The sequence below is a fragment of the Panicum hallii genome, chromosome 5 (assembly GCF_002211085.1).
Source record: "Panicum hallii strain FIL2 chromosome 5, PHallii_v3.1, whole genome shotgun sequence".
In the NCBI taxonomy this organism is placed as follows: Eukaryota; Viridiplantae; Streptophyta; class Magnoliopsida; order Poales; family Poaceae; genus Panicum; species Panicum hallii.
This window is the reverse complement of record NC_038046.1, coordinates 17,701,861-17,722,959: the sequence shown is the minus strand read 5'-3', so window position 1 is coordinate 17,722,959 and position 21,099 is coordinate 17,701,861. Positions and strand designations below refer to the sequence as shown.

Sequence of the window (21,099 nt, the reverse complement as noted above, 5' to 3'; positions counted from 1 at the left end):
ATCCTTTTTTCGTGTTGCCTGTTGCTGCTTCACCTACGGTGTCAGCACCTGATGCTAGTTTTTCACCAGTTGCTGCGTCACCTACGGTGCCAGCACCTGCTGTTAGTTCTCCAGCTGCGGCGACGAGTCAGAACGAGGAACCTGTCCTTCAGGATCCGATAGAACCGATAGCCGCGCATCAGGGGGAGCAACAGCAGCCCCAAGAGGAAGAAGTGCCGATAGCTGAGGCACCGAGAAGATCTCAAAGAATAAGAAAGCCCGCTATTTCGAGTGATTATCAAATCTATAATAGCGAGGAAATTCAGATGGAGGGTGACCCCACTTCGTTTGAAGAAGCCATGAGAAGCGTTCATTCGTCTGAGTGGTTGGAAGCCATGAAAGACGAAATGAAATCGATGAGCACCAACGAGGTTTGGGATTTAGAAGAAATTCCTAAAGGAGCCAAAACAGTGGGCTGCAAATGGGTCTACAAGACTAAATGTGACTCCAAAGGGAATATAGAAAGATATAAAGCACGACTTGTGGCGAAAGGTTTCACGCAAAGAGAAGGGATAGATTATAATGAAACATTTTCTCCTGTTTCATGCAAGGATTCCTTCAGAATTATAATGGCGTTAGTGGCACATTATAATTTAGAATTACATCAGATGGATGTAAAGACGGCGTTCCTCAATGGGGATCTTTATGAGAGCGTTTACATGGCACAGCCGAAAGGTTTTGTCGTGGAAGGAAAAGAAAGGATGGGATGTCGTCTAAAGAAATCCATTTATGGGTTAAAGCAAGCCTCCAGACAGTGGTATTTAAAATTCGATGAAACCGTAAGAAAATTTGGTTTCAAAGAAAATGAGGAGGACAACTGCATTTATGCGAAATTTAAGAATGGAAAATTTGTTTTCCTTATCTTATATGTGGATGATATCCTGCTTGCTAGCAGTGATATTGATCTGCTATTAGAGACAAAGAAATTCTTGTCCTCGAAGTTTGATATGAAAGATTTAGGTGAAGCCTCATTCGTTTTAGGAATTGAGATTCACCGAGACAGAAACAAGGGGGTTTTAGGATTATCGCAGAAAGCATACCTAGAAAAGGTACTAAAGAAGTACGGTATGCATGCGAGTAAGCCAACACCTGCTCCTATAGTCAAGGGCGATAGTTATGGGAAATTTCAGTGTCCCAGAAATCAGTACGAAATTGATCAGATGAAAGCGGTACCATATGCTTCAGCTGTCGGAAGCCTACAGTATGCTCAAGTATGTACACGCCCTGACTTAGCTTTTGTCACCGGGATACTTGGCAGATTCCAAAGCAATCCAGGGATAGAACACTGGAAAATGGTTAAGAAAGCCTTGCGTTATGTGCAAGGAACAAAAGACCTCATGCTAACGTACAGGAGATCTGAATCTCTAATGATAGAGGGTTATTCAGACTCAGACTTTGCGGGAGATAAGGATGATAGAAAATCCACGTCAGGTTATGTGTTTACTCTCGCAGGTGGAGCTATATCGTGGAAAAGCTCCAAACAGACAGTAACTGCATCATCTACGATGTATGCAGAATTTATAGCTTGCTATGAGGCATCGGGGCAGGTTAAATGGCTAAAGAAATTTATACCCGGATTAAAAGTGGTTGACAGCATAGAGAAACCACTTAAGATGTACTGCGATAATGAGCCTGCAGTATTTTATGCTCACAACAACAAGTCGAGTGGAGCTGCCAAACACATCGACATAAAGTTTTATGTTGTTAAAGAGCAAATCCAGGATCATATAATCAGTCTTGAGTATTTGAGCACAAAGAAAATGTTAGCGGATCCGCTCACAAAAGGCTTACCGCCCAATGTGTTCAGAGAACACTTAGCCGGCATGGGTTTACGGGAAAGCCTATGATTCCTGGACAGTAAGGGCCCAAAAGTACGGTTTTGATTCAAACGGAAAAGTGTGTTGTGGCTGTTAATCCAATAGTAATAACTGTTGCGACGAGGCATGCTCAATATATTAATCTGAATGAAATCGAACGTAAGAAGTAAGTAAGTAAGTAAGTTGAAATCAAAGGGGAGAATGTTAGTTTGATTTCAACCCGGATCGGTCCAACGACCGATCCGGATTTGGTTACGCGCCCTGATCGGGGGCGCACCGCCAACCCAATGGCGGGTGGGCCCCCGTCGCGCAGCGCCACAATAAAAGAAGGGTGGGGGCCGGGGGCACGGACGACGAAGTTCGCCGTGTGCCCACGAACTCACCTAAAACCCTAACTGATCCGATCGCAAAGGGTGGGCGCTGAAGCGACGGGAAGTGCCATCGCTGCCGCCTCTGCACCCACGCCGGCGCCTCTGCATCCTCACCGTCGGCACCGCTCGACCTCGCCGCTCCTCGTTCGCCCTCGTCCACGACTCCGGCACGACTTCCTCAACCCCATGGCCAACACCAGCGAAGCCGGTTCGTCCACGGGGGGTACGGCTCTCTGTCTCTCTCTCTCGATTCCTATCTAGATTAGTCAAGCATTGTTGTCTAGTTAGTAATTACCGAGCTAATACATGATTAGAAGATCCTAATTAATATAACACTAAGTACCAGTAGAATATACAATGTGAAAAGGGATGTGCATGCTGGGAAAAGAAGGATGTGTGTGATTCCTAGACAGCAGCAGATCGATCACTTTTTTGCGTCGATGTAGTCGTCATGTGACGTGGCAGGATCGGTGCCGAGGTTTTGAGCCAGATGCGCTGCATGCAAATGTAGCTGCTCCTGCGTGCTCCCCGGCCTGGGCCGATCCATCATCCATGGTCGACGGCAGCCACCACCGGGCACGCACACGCAGCCATAGCAGTAGCACAAAGGAAAGGAGAGGAGGGATTCCTTAATTTGTGTGGTGGATGCAGCGACGATCGGACCTACTGCAGTGCTAGCTAGTAGCTACCTGAGCTGGACCATCATCGTATCTCGATCGATTCCCGGTTCCCGAGGCAGGCGACGGGAGTGAATGGGTCGGGCGACGGGAAAGCGACGGTGGGGGCGCCAACCATACGCTGCTGCACGAGCTAGCTAGCTACCCCTTTCCGGAAGGCAAAAAATGGCTTTGCAGCAGATGGATCGATCGGAGCATAATATGCATCGCCACCGGCGGCTGCTACATTCCCAATCGACCAGCGCCTTTGCCTTTGCCTTTGCCCTTGCCCGCCTCCGTTTGTGCTTTGCTCGGTCGCTCGCTTAAAAGTTGAGTGCGTACGCCCATCGGTGGTCGGCGCCTTCGAGGAGTCAGCAGCATAGCAGCATCTGCACTGCACTGCAAATGCGTCACTTTGGCCCCGCCGGCCGCCTTGAAAGGTGCTTACTTACAGCGCATGCAGCAGCCAGCAGCATGGCAGACAGTTTGGCGTCAGTGAGAACGACGGACGGACGAGCCAAACAAACAAGAAGCAACGAACGCCAAGGCCGTTCAGTTTGGCAATAATTCTAGCGACAAAATTCACGCACAGTTATGCGCGGCGGTTAATAAGTTAGTGCTCTCTACAACTCTGCATGCCAACCAACGAGTTCCAGCCAAACATAATAAGATGATATCGGTTCAAAATCATTATTCTCTGTTTTTTCACCCTGCAGCTCCGCAGACTTGGGCATTCCGAGGTAGTTGACGACCAGGCCAAACGCAGGCGGATTTCAGCGAAGCTGCAACGACATCTCTGCCACTGCCAGGCGGACGATGATTGCATTGCATGGACAGATTATTCTCACTGATCGCGCACTACGAATTGGAATTCAATATGTGCTGTGCTGTGTCTGCTGTGATCGTCCCTCCCCTCCCACTCGATCAGCTGGCACAGCTAGCCTAGCTACTTTAATTTTGCGCAGAATGAAGCGCAAGCCCTGGAAAGCACAGCCAGGTTGGAAAAGCAAGAAGAATTTACTGGGAGGCTTGCAACTGGGATATTGGTTAGTTCTTCTTTCTCGGTGTGGTACCATACTTTAGTTCACATATTTGTTTAGTTCCACGTTTTCTGTTTGAGTGTGTTAATTTCTTTCAGAGGCTGTGCTGAAGGACCCAAGGAAGAGAGGTGTTGCTGCCAAAAAGTCATTACAGACTGCTGCTGAAGGTTTTTTTTTCCTACAAACTTAATCAAAACTGAAGGAGGTTGACTTACATTAGGATGAATCTAGGACATCTTTTTTTTCACGAATGTGCCTGAGCACGTATTTTATTAAGATGAAAGTATACGACCGTTACAAATCTTAATAGCTAGAGGCTATTAAGACGATTATAGAGCACCACCAAGCAAGTGGCAAGCGACTCCAACACAGAACAAGAACAGCAAGAACAACAGGGAGGGAATACACACAAACCCATGAACCTAGACACGGCCAAACCTCTATGCCCGCTAAAAGATACAACATAGTCAAGAATGCAAGAAGTCTATAACTCAACAAAGATGGCAAAGCATCCACCCGACCAGTACAACCAAGGTGGCCAAGCATCCGCCTAAAGCAATCACCAACCAACGCGACGGCGGCGGCAAAGCATCCGCCAGAGCAAGCAAGGAACCGGCGGCAAAGCATCCGCCAGACGATGACCTATGCAAACGGACAATGGTGGACGAAACAAAGCGAAGGTAGGTGTAGAAGTGAAGAGCAGATGACCACCGCCAGGCCAAGCGAGAGAGGCCACAAGCAACGGCATTGACAACTAGCAGAGCTTCCAAAACCACGACTCAAGGGAGGGGGCGACGTCACAGGCGCCGTCATCGTCCGACCAACATGGTCAAGACTTTCACCCGGAAAGCATAGGAGGGAACAAGGGGAAGAATGATGCCTTCAAGAAGGTAAACATCACCCTATGGCGTCGCCGTCATTGGCCCGCAAGTGAGTCCAAGGCTTTCGCTGTCACCCCGTTCCCTCCCATTAGCCGAAGAAACCGCCGTGGGACCGAAAATCATCAGCACAGCGCGGTCCGGGACAGCCCGCCGGCTGGTACTGTCAGACCCGGGGCCACTGGGCTGGGCATGTTACGAAGTTTAAGAGATTAAGCCCGTCTTATCTCTTATTCATTTTGTTTATCTCTTGTTTATCCCGTTTAAATAGAAGATAGAGCTAACCAACACGGAGAGGATCTACTCGAGATTAGTTCTGGTGTGATCCCTCGGAGGGGGTTGGTTAGCATCTTGGTAACTCTGACCTCTCGGATATATAAGGGAGGTCAGGGACCCCTCTCAAAACAGAAGATCATTAGATCATTCTACATCAAAGGCAATACAAACCATACAGGACGTAGGGTGTTACGCTCCGTGCGGCCCGAACCTGTCTAAGTCTTATGTTCCTTGCACCTTCGAGTTCCTGATCTCGGCGTCTCCTCACCCAAAACTTACCACCTTGGGCATATCCCTCGGTGGGCAGCCGGTTAAACACCGACAGGTACCCCGCCGCAAAGGGCTAGTGGAGGTAGCAGCAGACCGCCCAAGCGCGCTGAAGGCCGGCCACCAAGGCCAATCCGGCCCTAGACCCCAACGTGCCACTGCAGGACCGGTGGCGCCCGGCGACCCGAGGCAAAGCAGCCTCCAGACCCACCGCGGGGCAAGAGCAACGGCAAACGGCGCGGCCACACACCCACGGGCCCACAACTGGGCAAGCGCGGCAGCACGACCGCATTCCCGAGGCCACCTGCGGGGCGAGCGCCAGCATGGCCCCGCCCCACGCCACGGCAGATCGGCGGCCCCAGTGACCCGAGGCGAAGCAGCCTCCCGCCCCCACCATGGGGCGAGAGCAATGGCGAACGGCGCAGGCCCGCACCCACGGGCCCACCACAGGACAAGGGCAACAACAAGGCCGCGGGACATGGCCACTCGTGGGGCGAGCGCCAGCATGGCCACGCCCCCCACGACCTCCCGCGCCACCAGAGCCCACCCCCGCGACGAGAAGCAGGGCCAACCGGAGAGGGGGGGGGGGGTAGGGCGGCAACACCGGTCGGGGACAGCCAGATCCGGCCAAGCGGACCCTGGATCTGGCGAGGAGGAGGCCGGATCCGGCCCCGACGGCCGGTGGTGGAGCTTTTGCGACTAGATAAGAAGGTCGGGGGAGTGAAGGAGTAGGGAGAGAGAAGGGAGGGGAGAAGAGGCGGACAGAGCCGGCTTTGGCTCAGCTGCAGGCCGCCGCTGCCGCCAGGATGGTCGCCGGCGGCGGCGGCTGCCACCGGAGGTGGAGGTGGCCTAGCGGGGGGCGGGAGGCGGCACAACGGACGCCGCCAAGAGAACGACGCGCGTGCGGGGGGGGGGGGGGTGAATCTAGGACATCTTAGACTTTGGAATAGAGAGACTAGAGTTTTACGTGCAGCACAAGTTTAATTACACAGGACCGGCAATAAGTAATTAACGTCTAGTGCGTTGCATTGATACGGCGTTTGTAATGGTAGGTTCTGTAGTAGTGTGCATAACAGTTACAAAGCAAGCTAGCATTTGACCCTACTGGTTCAGCTTTATTATTATGATGATGATGCTCGAAGAAACACAAACATTAAACTGCCGAGCACTCTAGCTTCACATGACATAACCAACTACACGACATCTACTTCACGAATAGTTTTGAAGAAAACACCCATCAATTAAGAATTCTACTTGAACAGCTAAGACAACAAACTCAACCAGATCACCCTGCAGCAAGAAGAGCAATCACTCGTACCTCACTTTGATTGTCAACTGATTGGAACCGTTGCGCCTCACATTCTCTTCCTTTAGCTTCTCCAGTTCATATTCCATTTTGCATCTCTTACCAGTGAACTGCACCTCTTTAAGGTTGGCCAAGTTCTCGATTCCAATGATGCTGCTCTGCCCCTGCTCAGAAAATTTCAGCGCAAGAGCCTCGAGCTTTGGCATGGATTCTTTCTCAAATCTGTAAACTGCTGGAATTCCAGGATTATTAAAAATTCCCAGTTCGGTAAGCACCGGAAAAGATTGGGTAGTTTTTGCAACTATCTCTCTATCAGCGTAGAAGTTTGTCTCAAGGGTCAGTGTCTTCAGGTTGGGCAACTTACACAGGACGTTGAATAGGGTGTCACCACTTAAGTATGCCCAAGCTATCACAAACTCAACAAGATTAGTCATTAACCCAACCCAGTCCGTCAATGTACGTTCACCAAGGGTACCACACATCCTTAGGTATCTGAGGAACCTTGGTGGTGACGTGAGGTGATGTAGAAAGTTCTTCTCCTTTCTATTATTAAAAATTTGAATGTTGAGGAATCGAAGGGAGTATAACCTGCTCAGGGAGTGATTAAGCTCTTCTACAACTTCCTGACGAATGAGACCAGGAACAAAGATAGTTAACTCTTGCAACTGTTCTAGCTCACCAATCTCCCTAGCAACCTCAATGTTGGATGGTGTGACAGACACATTATTCACCTTGCGTAGTGCCTTCATTTTACTTAGGCCCTTGGGCGCTTCCCAGTGGAAGCTGCTAGTACAATATGGCTCTACACAAGCGGTAGCCTTTTTCCATCACAAGCGGCTAGGTTGGAAAACCGCTTGAGATGTGCCAGGCCATTCAAACCGCTTGTGATGTTTAAGTATCACAAGCGGTCCGAAATTAAAAAGCGCATGTGATATCCGCGTCAACATCACAGGCGGTTTATAAGACAACCCGCTTGTGAGTTTATCACCATTACAGGCGGTTTTTAACCTGACCGGCTGTGATATAATTTTGAAATCACAAACGGTCAGTAATACGAAACGCTTGTAATGCGGGACATGTGTCACAAGCGGTTTTAGAATCTTAACCGCTTGTGATGGATTCATATCTCAAGCGGTCTGTAACAGGGAACGCTTGTGATGCTGGATACGTATCACAAGCGGTCAAGCTAAATAGAACCGCTTGTATATGAATACCAAACCGAGTAAAATTTTATAGACAGAGGCCCTTCGTCCAGAATCACAGAATGAAATATACTCAAGTCCAATATAGATCAATACAGAATCACAGAATCGATATTCTTTCAAGTCCAATATAGATAAATACAGAATCACAGAAGGAAAATTTCTATAATCTACAAGTAACAAATTAATATGTAACACTATAATGAGCTCCAACAAATGAAGTTTCTAGCTGAGACCTCTCCTGGGCATTGCTGCACATATAGGCAAAACAAATCAGTTAACCGTGACCTTTAGCATCAACATGAGCATTTATATTGTTAGTAGAAAACCACCATATATATATGTGAATGAATTTAAATAGCACACCTAGAGAACTTGAGAGATTTTAAATTCATTGGTAACCACAATACATAGTCGATCGGACACATGACAAATACAATTTGATTCATACAATTTTTCATGAACTACCATTTTTCCGCATGTATGGCTTCAAGTTCTTATCAATTTTCTTTTCCACAGGCTTGATTCTCTCAGGACCATTAAAGACGGATATCTCTTCATACTTATTGTATTCCTCATCTCCGTCTCCCACATTCTCAACTCCAACAATTTTTTGCTTTCCAGAAATAACTACATGGCACTTCTCATTTGATGGATCGAGTACATAGAACACTTGTGCAACACATTCGGCGAGAACCCACGGGTCATCTTTATATCCTACTTTCTTTAAGTCTACCAGTGTGAGTCCGTAGTTGTCCACTGTCACCCCCCCCGGGATGTTGTACCCATTGGCACCTAAATAAGGGTATTTTCAAGCTCGGACCATAATCAAGTTCCCATATTTCCTCTATGAATCCAAAATATGTGGTCTTCTGTCCCTGTAGGTCAAAAGCATCAATACGAACACCGCTATTTTGCACAACACTTTTCATGTCTTTTGATTTAGTGTGGAATGTGTACCTATTGATGTCATATGCTTGCCATGATGTCACTAAACACGATGGTCCAGAAGCCAAATTCCTCATTGTTTTCTCTTCCAAAGAGTCTCCGGATGGGATGTTTTTGTCCATTAACCATTCGCTAAAATGATGTTTGTGCTCCCTCATGATCCAGTCCTCTGTGCGGTTCTGATTTTCTTTACGAAGCTCATCTAGGTGTTCCTCAATGTAAGGCTCGGCTATCGCGAGATGTTGTAGTACACTACCATGAGCACAAATGTACTATCTTGTAATCCTCGACGCGGAAAGTTTTCCTGCCCATTCTCCCTCTCCCACATAGTTTACCCTCATGTTTAGGTACAGGCACACCTATCATTGTTCCATCTCTGATGTAATCTATACAGCTCTCAATCACTTCTTCTGTAGTGTATCCCTCCATGATTGAACCCTCTGGGTGAGCGCGATTTCGCACATAACCTTTTAACACTGCCAAGTACCGCTCCAACTGAAACATATGATGTAAATATAGTGGCCCTAATATTTTTATCTGATCCACGAGATGTATGATAAGTTGTACTTGCATATCAAAAAATGATGGAGGAAAACACATTTCAAGCTTGCACATAGTCTCGATGATGTATGCCTTCAGATAGTCCAAGTCTTCTAAAGCTATTACTTTTTGTGACACTGCATTGAAAAAGTAACACAAACGTGTGATGACAACTTTGATATGCTCTGTTTCGAGGGCTCTTACCGCAATTGGGAGGAACACCGTCATTATCATATGGCAGTCATGAGAGTTGTCACCAAATAGAGACAAGTCCTTCATCCTAACTAGTTTGCTGATATTGGATGAGAAACCTGTGGGCACTTTGATCCCACGCAAACATTTGCAAATTTTTGTTTTCTCCTCAATTGTCAAGTTGTAGCTAGCTGGGGGAAGGTAAGGCTTCCCTTTGCCACTATCCACTGGATGAAGTTCCGATCTGATTTGAAGATCTACTAGGTCCTGGCGTGACTTAAGTCCATCCTTTGTCTTACTCGGCATGCCCAGTAAGGTTCCAATGATGCTATCAAAAACATTCTTTGTTACATGCATCAAATCAATGCTGTGGAAAATTTCCATATCCTTCCAGTATGGGAGGTACTTGAAAAAAATCGATTGCTTCTTGAAAGTTGTGTCAGTTGAAGGGTCAGTTCTCTTTCTCTTTTCTCCTTTGTTTTTTTTCCCCTTTCCGAATACAACCTGAATGTTTTTTACAATTTCAAAAACGAGTTTCCCGCTATAAGGCTTTGGTGCACCTTCACTTTCCAGTTCATTGTTAAATTCCTCTTTCATCTTTTGGTACTTATGCTGCTTCATCAAGAACCGTCTGTGTCCCATGAACACCAACTTCTTGGATGATTTAAGGTATAAGGAAGCAGTTCCATCCACGCACACTACACAACCATTCTTTCCTTTGGTCTTTTGCCCTGAAAGTGTGGCGCCCCCGGGAGAATCATGGATGGTAACAAATATAATTGCTCTTAGGTTGAAATACTCCTGGCGATACTCATCCCATATTCGAACTCCTTCATTCCAGAGCTTCGCCATATCTTCCATAAGAGGTTTCAGGAACACATCAATATCAACACCAGCTGCTTTCGGACCTTGAATAAGAATAGTCAACATAATGTACTTGCTTTTGTGACACAACCATGACGGAAGGTTGTACATCGTCAGAGTCACGGGCCAGGTGCTATGTATAATTCTTTTTTCACCAAATGGATTCATTCCGTTTGTACCCAAAGCAAATCTTATATTTCTGATTTCTTTGGCAAACTCAGGATACATATGATCAAAAGTTTTCCACTGTGATGCATCAGCAGGGTGTCGAATCTGTTTGTTATTCTGCTTGCGACTTTCAACATGCCAGCGCATAAGCTCAGCCTCCCTAGGGTTTGAGAACAAACGCTTCAAGCGATCAATTACTGGAAGATACCACATCACCAAAGCTGGGATCTTTGACCTCCTTTTGCCATCCATGTCATCAAAAGTGTCATCATCAATTTCAGGTCCGATAGCGGCTTTCTTGTTTCTATTTATCTTCGCGATTTTGTTCACACACTCTTGATTGTAGCTCTTCTTGTATCGACTGACATTACAAACTGGGCATCTTGTTGCGTTCTCAAACTCGCCACGATACAGAATACAATGGTTCGGACATGCATGAATTTTTTGCACACCCAGAGCTACGGGAGATATAAGCTTCTTCCCTTTATAAGTGCTGGTTGGTAGTTTGTTGGGTTTTGGTAGGAGTTGGGACAGAAAATTTAAAAGATCTGTGAAGCTAGTATCAGACCATCCGGCGCTAGCCTTCAACTTAAGAAGTTCAAGAACTGTACGCAGTGTAGTAAACTCTTTGTCACAGCCCTTTGATTCATCATATAAAGGTTCTTTTGAGGCACTTTCCAGACCCTCCAATTTAGGTAGATCTTTCTTCTGTGATCCCATAGAACTCAACATTTCTGGATCCATATGGCGCAACATGTGTTCGCAATCAAATTCTACAAAATCTTGATTGGCATCCACAGAATCCACTTTACCATCCTTTTTAGCTAACATTCCCACAGCACTTTCGTCATTACCAAGCACTTCACACGGATCCAGCTCACCATGTTCTGTCCATATCGTGTAATTGTTTTTGAACCCTCTTTTGAGCAGATGTGATTGGATTGCTCCTGTATCTCTCCAAGCTACCTTATTATCACAATCGATGCATGGGCACAATATCTCCTTACTTTTTCGCATATTCGCGTGCTTGTTGGCCGCTTCAATAAAGCTTCTGACATTTCGAATGTACGACGGATGTGGTCTTGGCACATTGTACATCCAACCTCGGTCCATTGCCTATCCCTATATTGATTAACGTAAATTGAATTCAAGACCATATGACGATAGGTACATGACAGTGAAACAAGATCATATCGATAGGTACATGACAGAAGTTTGAATCTTCAAAATTCTATGCCACGAACTACAAAAACCCCTAATTAATTGAATTCGATCACTAAATCATGAACGAATGTGCATAAACAAAAGCAACAGACAAATTTGATGAGGATACCTTGCGGCTTGGGGTCGGTTCAACAGCTCGTGGACGCGCGGCGCTCTGCTCGGGGACAGCAGCTCGTACACGGCGCGACGCTCGGGGACGGCGGCAGCTCCTGGACGGCGCGACGCTCTGGGACGGCGGCAGCTCGTGGACGTACGGCGTGGCGCTCTGGGCCGGCGGCGGCAGCTCGTGGACGCGAATCGGCGCTCGGGGCCCACGGCGCCAGCCCATGGACGGCACGGCGCTCGTGGACGGCGGCGGCAGCTCGTCCCACGTCGCGGCGCTCGGGGCAGGGACGGCGGGAGCTCGCCAACGGCAGCCTTGGCGGCGCTGTTAGGCAACGGTAGAAACTCGAAAGGGTTCCTCTGCAACTCGATTCCAACCAGTTTATAATGTACACACACCACAAGCGGATATAAACCAAAATCCGCTTGAGATACACGGAAACCGCTTGTGATGTAGAACTTCACAAGCACTTTCTCCTTGACGACCGCCTGTGATGTAGAACATCACAAGCGCTTCTTCCTTCACGACCGCTTGTGACGTGGAACATCACAAGCGCTTTTCCCTTCCCGACCGCTTGTGAAACTGCTTGCGATACACTTTTCCTTCCCAATTGCTTTTTCCTTCCAGTCCGCTTGGGATAACTTTTTTCAATTTTTGGTCTTATGAAATTTCGTTTCAGAATAATCTGTGTGTGAACGTTGGATAAATCTTTTGGTACAATTTCTACATATCATATAGTGCATGAGTGTCGCTGCATAGAATTTTCATGAATTTTTGAGTTCGGTAACTATTTAATTGTATTTAAATGAATTTCTACATGCTTCTTGAGAGTAATTCGAACTTGAACTAAGACTACAAACAATATATCTCAAAAAAATTCCTAAAAAATATATATTGTTTGATGTGTTATATTATTGACTAATTTCCAGAAAATGATCCAAAATTTAATTGTTTATTTACTAAAAAAGGTACCTTTGCTCTGTGTGATGGCAACAAATAAATCTAATAATATGGATTTTTTGTCCAAAAAATCTATAACTTGACATGGCATCATACTTTAGGTTACTGAACTCCTAGAAAAAAAATCACTTTATTTAGACAAACTTGGAAACACAGTTGTTCATAGGATCACAAGTAAGAGTCATATGGTTAGTATAAAGTCAACTAAATCAATGATCCTATGAACAAGTGTGTTTCCAAAGTTGTCGAAATCAAGTGATTTTTTTCTAGGAGTTCAGTAACCTAAAGTATGATGCCATGTCAAGTTATAGATTTTTTGGACAAAAAATCCATATTATTAGATTTATTTGTTGCCATCACACAGAGCAAAGGTACCTTTTTTAGTAAATAAACAATTAAATTTTGGATCATTTTCTGGAAATTAGTCAATAATATAACACATCAAACAATATATATTTTTCAGGAATTTTTTGAGATATATTGTTTGTAGTCTTAGTTCAAGTTCGAATTACTCTCAAGAAGCATGTAGAAATTCATTTAAATACAATTAAATAGTTACCGAACTCAAAAATTCATGAAAATTCTATGCAGCGACACTCATGCACTATATGATATGTAGAAATTGTACCAAAAGATTTATCCAACGTTCACACACAGATTATTCTGAAACGAAATTTTATAAGACCAAAATTTGAAAAAAGTTATCCCAAGCGGACTGGAAGGAAAAAGCGGTTGGGAAGGAAAAGCGTATCGCAAGCGGTTTCACAAGCGGTCGGGAAGGAAAAAGCGCTTGTGATGTTCCACGTCACAAGCGGTCGTGAAGGAAGAAGCGCTTGTGATGTTCTACATCACAGGCGGTCGTCAAGGAAAAAGCGCTTGTGAACAGATGGATGCCTATGTGTCCCACGCAGGCGTGCCCCAAACAAAATTTTCATCTCCCTCCCGGAGGCGCGCCGCCAGACAAAATTTTCATCGACCGCCTACCGCGCCAGCCGTGTCCATCCCCGCCGCCATCCCCTTGCCGGCCGGAGGGCCGCGCCATCCTCGAGCCGAGCGGAGCGCCGCCGTCCCCGAGCGGAGTGCCGCTGTGCCCGAGCGGAGCGGCGCCGTCCCCGAGCGGAGCGGCGCCGTCCCCGAGCGGAGTGCCGCCGTGCCCGAGCGGAGCGGCGCCGTCCCCGAGCGGAGTGCCGCCGTCCCCGAGCGGAGGGGCACCGTCCCCGAGCGGAGTGCCGCCGTCCCCGAGCGGAGCACCGCCGTCCCCGAGCCCAGTGCAGCCACGGTCCTTCTCGTAGTTGATTCTCTGCCTCACAGTTTACATATACGTACATCAATTGTTCTTCCAAGATGCTGCTCTAGTGCACTGCCCTTTATAGAATACAGTTGTTCTTCCTAGATGATAACAATACATGAACTGCCTCTTATGTTAACCTCTATTTGTTAGCATGAACTGCCTCTTATGTTCTAAGATAGCATGTATTCTTGATCTGAATTGCATTGATTCATCATTTTCAGTTACATAGAATTAGCTTAAATTTTTCTACTGATGTGCAGTGCTTATATTTGTTACTAGGATGGATGATATGGACTTGACCGGTGTCTGTAACAAATCTAATGAAGACGCGACCAGACTCCAATGGCAGACATCAAGCAGTTCCAGTGAAGGCAGCGGGGAGGAGGATAGTTCTAGTGATGACAATCCTTCAACACCCATACCTCCGAGACAGAGAAAAACTTCAGATGAGCTTGATGCTGACTATATTCCCAACGAAGAGGAGGTAAATAGAAATCAGCCTGATAACTTAAATTATGTAGCATCTAAAATATGTCCATATATTAAAGGCCATCAATTGTTTGAATATATAGGTCTCAAATGAAGAGAAGAAAGAGGAGGCATGCTCTACAGGAAACACAGAGGAAGCTCCAGTGGCTGAATCATCTGTTTCACAGAAGCGGAAACGAGGGCCACGAGGTCCCAATCAGTTGAAGGCCGGTGCAGCCATGTACATAACAAAGCTCAATGCAGAGGGGTTTCCTGAAGAACCACTTGATGTGGTTACAAAGTTCCGAAATGCCTGTGGGGCTACTTTCAGAGATATAGTGCCAATCACACTTCAGAAGTGGAAGGTTTTGGATGAGGACACCCGCAATAGGCTATGGGCAAAGTTGTCAGAGTCATTCAAGGTCCCGAAAGGCACGGAGGATGCAGTAAGGAAGTCGATGCTCTCTGCTATGGTCAGGAGGTTTCGTGGGTGGAAGGTTGAGATGAATAGGGATTTTGTTAAGAAGAACAGGGTTCCTCCGCTGAAGAAAATGGGGAAAATCACACAAGCTCAGTGGGAGGAATTTGTTCGTCAGAAGACCAAACCGAAGGCCAAAGAGCTGAGCGAAACTAATTCTCAGAGAGCAAAGAAGAACAAACACCCCCATCGCCTCGGGTCAACCGGATATCTCTCTAAAGCAATGGAGTGGAACAGGATAATTGAGGAAGCTATGGCCAATGGCACTTTGGACCCATTATTAAAAGATATCGATGAGCGAGCTCTTTGTTGGATCTTAGCTCGTGCAGGTTTGACTAATGAGGGCAAACTGTTGCATCCAGAATTGGTTGGTGAAGTTGCAGAAAAAGTTCAAGAATATGCAGAAAAGAGAAAGAAGGGCGAGTTTAAGCCTCGGAGGGAGAATGACATACTAACTGCAGCACTTGGCACTCCTGAACACACTGGACGGGCTCGGGGAATCTCTTCTAAGATTTCCTGGAGAGAGGCATTTCCAGAGTATGCAGCGTCATACAGGAAACATGAGAAGGCGAAAAGGACTCTTGAAGAGGCTATTGATGAAAGGGTACAGAAGGCAATTAATGAAGCAATGAAGAGAATGAAGGAAACAGGATGTGTACCGAGTGAACAGCATCCAGGCCCCATGAGTCCACCTCTAGTCCCTAGCAGTGTAGGATCTATGCAAAGCTTGGGATCGGGCACCAAGTTCTCTGTAGACTTCATTGTTGAGGACACGCCTTGCCGTCTTCATATTCCAATCAATCGATCTGGGACAAAAACAAAACAGGCTGCTATTGGTGTGCTAAAACCAGGACTGCTTTGCTGCAATGATAGTCCTGTTCCGCCATTCTATGCTGTGGTCCAAGTTCTAGAGATCACAGATAGTGGTTGTGAAGATTGGGAGATAGACTATCCAGTTGAGGAGATCATGACTTTGCAGCAAGCAGTGAATAAGTTGGTCCTTTGGCATCGACGCGACATTAAGTTGGGTGATGAGCCAATCTCAAGCCCCCTATCGTGTCATAAGTCACCAGCACCAACTTCAACACCCATGCAACAGAAAGATAGTTCAATCCCCATGGTGCAGGAAAGTATAGCACCGGCCTCCCACAAAACTAGTGAAACAGTCATATCACCTCTGAAGAAGGCAGTTGAGGAGGGGGATGTGGACAGAATTGTTCCTCAGAATGTTGATGCTGATATTAGAAAGGAAGCAAAGGTTGACACCAATGTTGCAGGGCCAAGTACTTCAAAGAAAATTCATCAACAAATAGCCACTGACAATGTCAAGAAACCGGCAGAAGTTGTGACACGCTACTTGGAAAGGTTGAAGAGAGTTATGACAGATCAGTCAAAAGCAGAATCAACATCTTGTGGAGTACGCACACGGTCCCAATTAAAAGACAAGCTCGAGGTATGGGAAGAAGATGGAATGATTCATACTCGAGATTCATTACGTCTTAAAGTCGATATCCCGATATACAAGAAGGAGGATGTTCCTCCTAAATTTGTGAATGGGAGGCCGTTCTTGACAACGGTGCAACTTTCTAAGTTGTCGGCTGCAGAGATTACAATGCATGAGTGGTACATGGTGGCTAGCAACAAACACAAACTCGAGGGCTTCTCATATGTTGTGCCAGATGATGCATTTTGAAGCAAAGATAATGTAAATGCTGTGCGGCATTTATTCTTTGACGATCTGTGGTCGTTGTACCATCGAAAAAGGATGGAAACCAACTACTTAACCCTCTTTTGCTTGTAAGTACCTCTAAACTTTAATGTCTGTTAGTTTTGTACAGCACAGATTCTAACAATATTGCTTCTTACATGTAGGATGCAGTACATAGATGGTAAGAAGAAACAACTTCAGACAGGGTTTCTTGATCCATTGATGATATCCCAAGCTCGCTACAAAGAAGTTGTTCGGAGACATGGAGAAGAATACAAAGACCTTGATGATGATGAATTTGAGAGAGCAGTCAAAAAGAATCAAAGAAAAAAAAATGAGGCTAATGGCAGCATACATCGGGCGAGCCATGTACAATCATGTACAACATGGCAAGGAGTTAATAATAGCTCCGCACCACTTTAAGTAAGTTCTCCACATGGTTTTGAACTACAAATTATGGCAATCGTGATCTTAACATGTGTTTTCGTATATGTATATGTAGTGACCACTACATTTGTATCAAGATCTTTCCAAAGAGTGGTACAGCCATGGTCTTCGACTCGCTGAGAATGGAAAAGGATGCATATAATGACTTCTTGAGGATTTTAGAGAAGTATGACTATTTTACACTTGTACTTACAACTTAGCAAATGTATTCTCTTAATCTCACAATAGTATTCTTATATGCAGCGCATACCGTTTTTATTGCAAAGATCTTGGCGGCGAGCATCCAGAGGACAAGTCTAATTTGTCAATATCATTATGTTCAACCAGTCAGAAACAACCTCCTGGTACTGTCCTGTGCGGTTATTATGTATGTGAATGGAGTCGTGTCAACCGTGAGGATGTAAGTTCCCTATCATTGTCTATGTTTCAATTTTTTTTTATTGCAGCCCATGACATTACTATTACAAAGCACCTTTTGCTTTCATTCCAGGTTTCTAAATCCAACATCAAGGATGAATCGCAAGGAAGAGATATGGCTACTGTCGGCGTGGCTAAGGTTGTAAGAGACTTGCTTTCCTTTTTGCACCGTGAAGTTCTTCCCCCAAATGGACTACTCTTCAATGAAAAGGGAAAGTTGTCTGATCTCCCAGAATTGTACAATCTAGCTCACAGTGTTTAGACCTTGAATTTGTTTAGCTTATGTCATGTGTGGGCTGTTCTTCAATATTGATGTATGGACTTGAACTTGAGCTGCTGTAAATTATGGTTTTGTGCTAATACTATTGTTGTCGTTCTGTGAATGTGATCTGTGATTTGTATGAATCTGTATATCTATTTGCTGTATGAATCTGGATATGATTTATGAATGCAAATTGAATTTGGATATGAATCTGGACATATTAAACCGCTTGTGATGTGTTAGATCACAAGCGTCTGGGCTTGCAACCCGCTTGTGATATGTATTTATCACAAGCGGCTGGGCTTAAAACCGCTTGTGATATGTTCCTATCACAAGCGGATTGGCTTACAAACAGCCTGTGATATGAATTTATCACAAGCGGCTCAGCTTAAAACCGCTTGTGATATGTTCCTATCACAAGCGGATTGGCTTATAAACAGCCTGTGATATGTTCGTACCACAAGCGGCTTTTCTTTCAACCCGCCTGTGATGTCTCTGAAACACAAGCGCAGTGTTTGTTTCTCACAAGCGGTCCGTTTAGACCAAACCGCCTGTGATGTTTGTCTATGACAAGCAGTGCGTTTGGACCAAACCGGCTGTGATGTTGGTCTATCACAAGCGGTTTGTTTGGACAAAACCGCCTGTGATGTGTGTCTATCTCAAGCGGTTTTTGATGGACCGTCTGAGATGTAGTCTTTTTTGTTGGAGTACTGTAAGCACTCAAGATTCTCTAGCGCCGTCACAGTTTCTGGTAGACCCTCAAGGAACGTCAGGCGTACATCGAGCGCCTGCAAGTGCTCTAGGTCTCCAAGTTCACGAGGCAACACAGTAATAGTTGTACCCCTCAAGTTCAAGAACCTTAGAAGGTACATCCGGCAGACATGAGCCATATGTTTTTTCCCTATGACCTTGCAGTCTTCCAGGTCAAGTACCCTCAGCAGGGTGAACTCACCTAGCTGATTAAGCAGCTTGTGCCCTTCAAGCTCAAACACACTCAGTGATCGGACATGCTCAACATTCATCGCATTGATGTTTTTCCTCCTACCACGCCCTGCTGCTGTTTTCTTGAATGATGATTGCTTGGATGCCTCTACTCCGCCATGGATGGAGAGGCGGCGAACCCTATCATATGGCATCACTTCATACTGCCCACCTATCAGGCTTATAAAGTTAGCTTCTAGGGATTTGGCTACCATGACCTCAAGCATCATGTCATGCACCCGGCACGTCTCCTCCCTTCCATCATAGTAGTTGACTATATCGGCAGCCCGATCAATCATGCTTCTACTCACGAGCTCATTGAAGTAGGCTTCTGCAACCTCCATCGAAGTCAACCCCCGCTTCTCAGCAACCAATCCTTCGGCGATCCATCTCATCAACAATCTTTCCTTGACGATCACATAATCCTCTGGGAAAATGCTAAGATACATCATGCAAGCCTTGAGGTGATGAGGCAGGTGGTCGTAGCTAATTATAACTATCTGTCTCATCCCCTCGAGGGTAGGATGACTCTCCATCTCTGAACCAATTGATTTGAAAACTCTTTCCCACATATGTTTGCTTTCAGGAGAGTTATAGCTTGCCAAAAGGCTGCCAATGCTTACAATGGCCAATGGCAGCCCACCACATTTTTTAAGAACCTTTTTCATGGCATCTTCAAGCTCCATAGGGCAAGAGCCATTTGTGGAGCCAAATGCTCTGCTGAGGAATAGCTTCGTTGAGTCTTCAGGACCGAGGGCCTTGATACGATAGATGCAATCATTAAATAACCGCTGCATGCTCTGGCTACAGTATCTATCCGAGTGGTCACAATGATTCTACTACCACAATTGTTATCTGATAAGAATAACTTGGATTGGATTGCATTCCAGGCTGCTGTGGTCCAAACATCATCGATCAGAATGAGGTACCTAGAGATGTAAAGAATCGTAGGTGAAGACGTGTAACTTTTACCCAGAATGTTTAATCAAACTTATTTTTGAACTTTGAACACCACTAAGTTACAATATTATGAGCTCAAGAATGTCAAAATAACAATAAGGAACTTCATAAAACTAACTGTCATAGTATCAGTGTAGCATCGCACACGTTCATGGAATGTCAATGTGTGAAAATTTAGGGGTTTTAAAATTTTCTTGTTTGAATTGGTCGAGCCATTAAAATCATTTGTAATCTAAGGAATATTTCTTCTCGTACTAAAAATTTCTAGTAAAAAATTATGCGCAAAAATATTTGTTCCTACTATACATGTTTGATTTGGATTTATTTGAGTTTTATTTGGATGATTGTGTGGATTTTAAATTTTATTTCATATTAAATTCAAAATAGTTGACACCTAAACTAACTACCTAGGTACTCGGGCTCTAAGCCTACTAACAACCAAACCCACCTAATTGACCTGGCTTGCTAAATCCCAACCCACCTAAGATACCGAGGCTGACCCGATAACCCTTTTCATCGGCCCAACCAAGCCCAGCGGCCAATAGCGGCGTCTTCTCGACCCCCTCCACTCATGTGTGCCATGCGTGCTGCTGCTGCTGCTGCTGCGCTCTCTCTCTCTCTCTCTCATTCCTGCTTACCTTTTTCCACACGGCGCAACCAGGACGCTACCGCTCACCTGCCCACGCATTGCCTCCACGTGAGCCGCACTGGCTAGCGCGGATGCGTGCCATGCCAACCCCCGTGGCACTACCGTTGAGGATCATCGTCCGCACCCTGCTGCCCCATCATGAGCCCTAGCCTAGGGCTATGAAGCCATAGGCACGAGCTGCTCCAAATCCTAGAGCCACTGGGGTTTACCCCTAAGCTGCCACCACCTTACTCATGAGAGAAGAGAAGGGGAAGGAAAGAAAAAAAATTAAGGTGGAGGACCGTAGTTGTGCAAGAGCGAGGGCAGAGCAGCCGTTACAACGGCCATCGCTCGCCTCTACTACGCCAAGCTCGATGCCCCGATTGACGATATCAATGTTGCAATCCTTCTAGCACAGCATTGACTCGACACCATGTCACTTCGCCACCGCACTGCCACCTGATTGCTTACGAGCCCTAGGATAGATAGTAAGCTGGCATTGCCTCACCCTCTCCCTTGCCTTGCTATCAGGAGATGTGGCTGTGCTCGCACGCCGATGAACCTCCATGTGCGTTGGCCTTCCCCGTGGTCTTGTGTAGGCACCACCA

The 21,099-nt window shown here is 45.9% G+C and overlaps 1 pseudogene; it reads right to left on the bottom strand.

The window, feature by feature from the left end:
• Nucleotides 1-6,652: 6,652 nt before the first annotated feature.
• LOC112892522 overlaps nt 6,653-21,099 on the bottom strand; it is a 32,019-nt pseudogene continuing 17,572 nt past the window's right edge.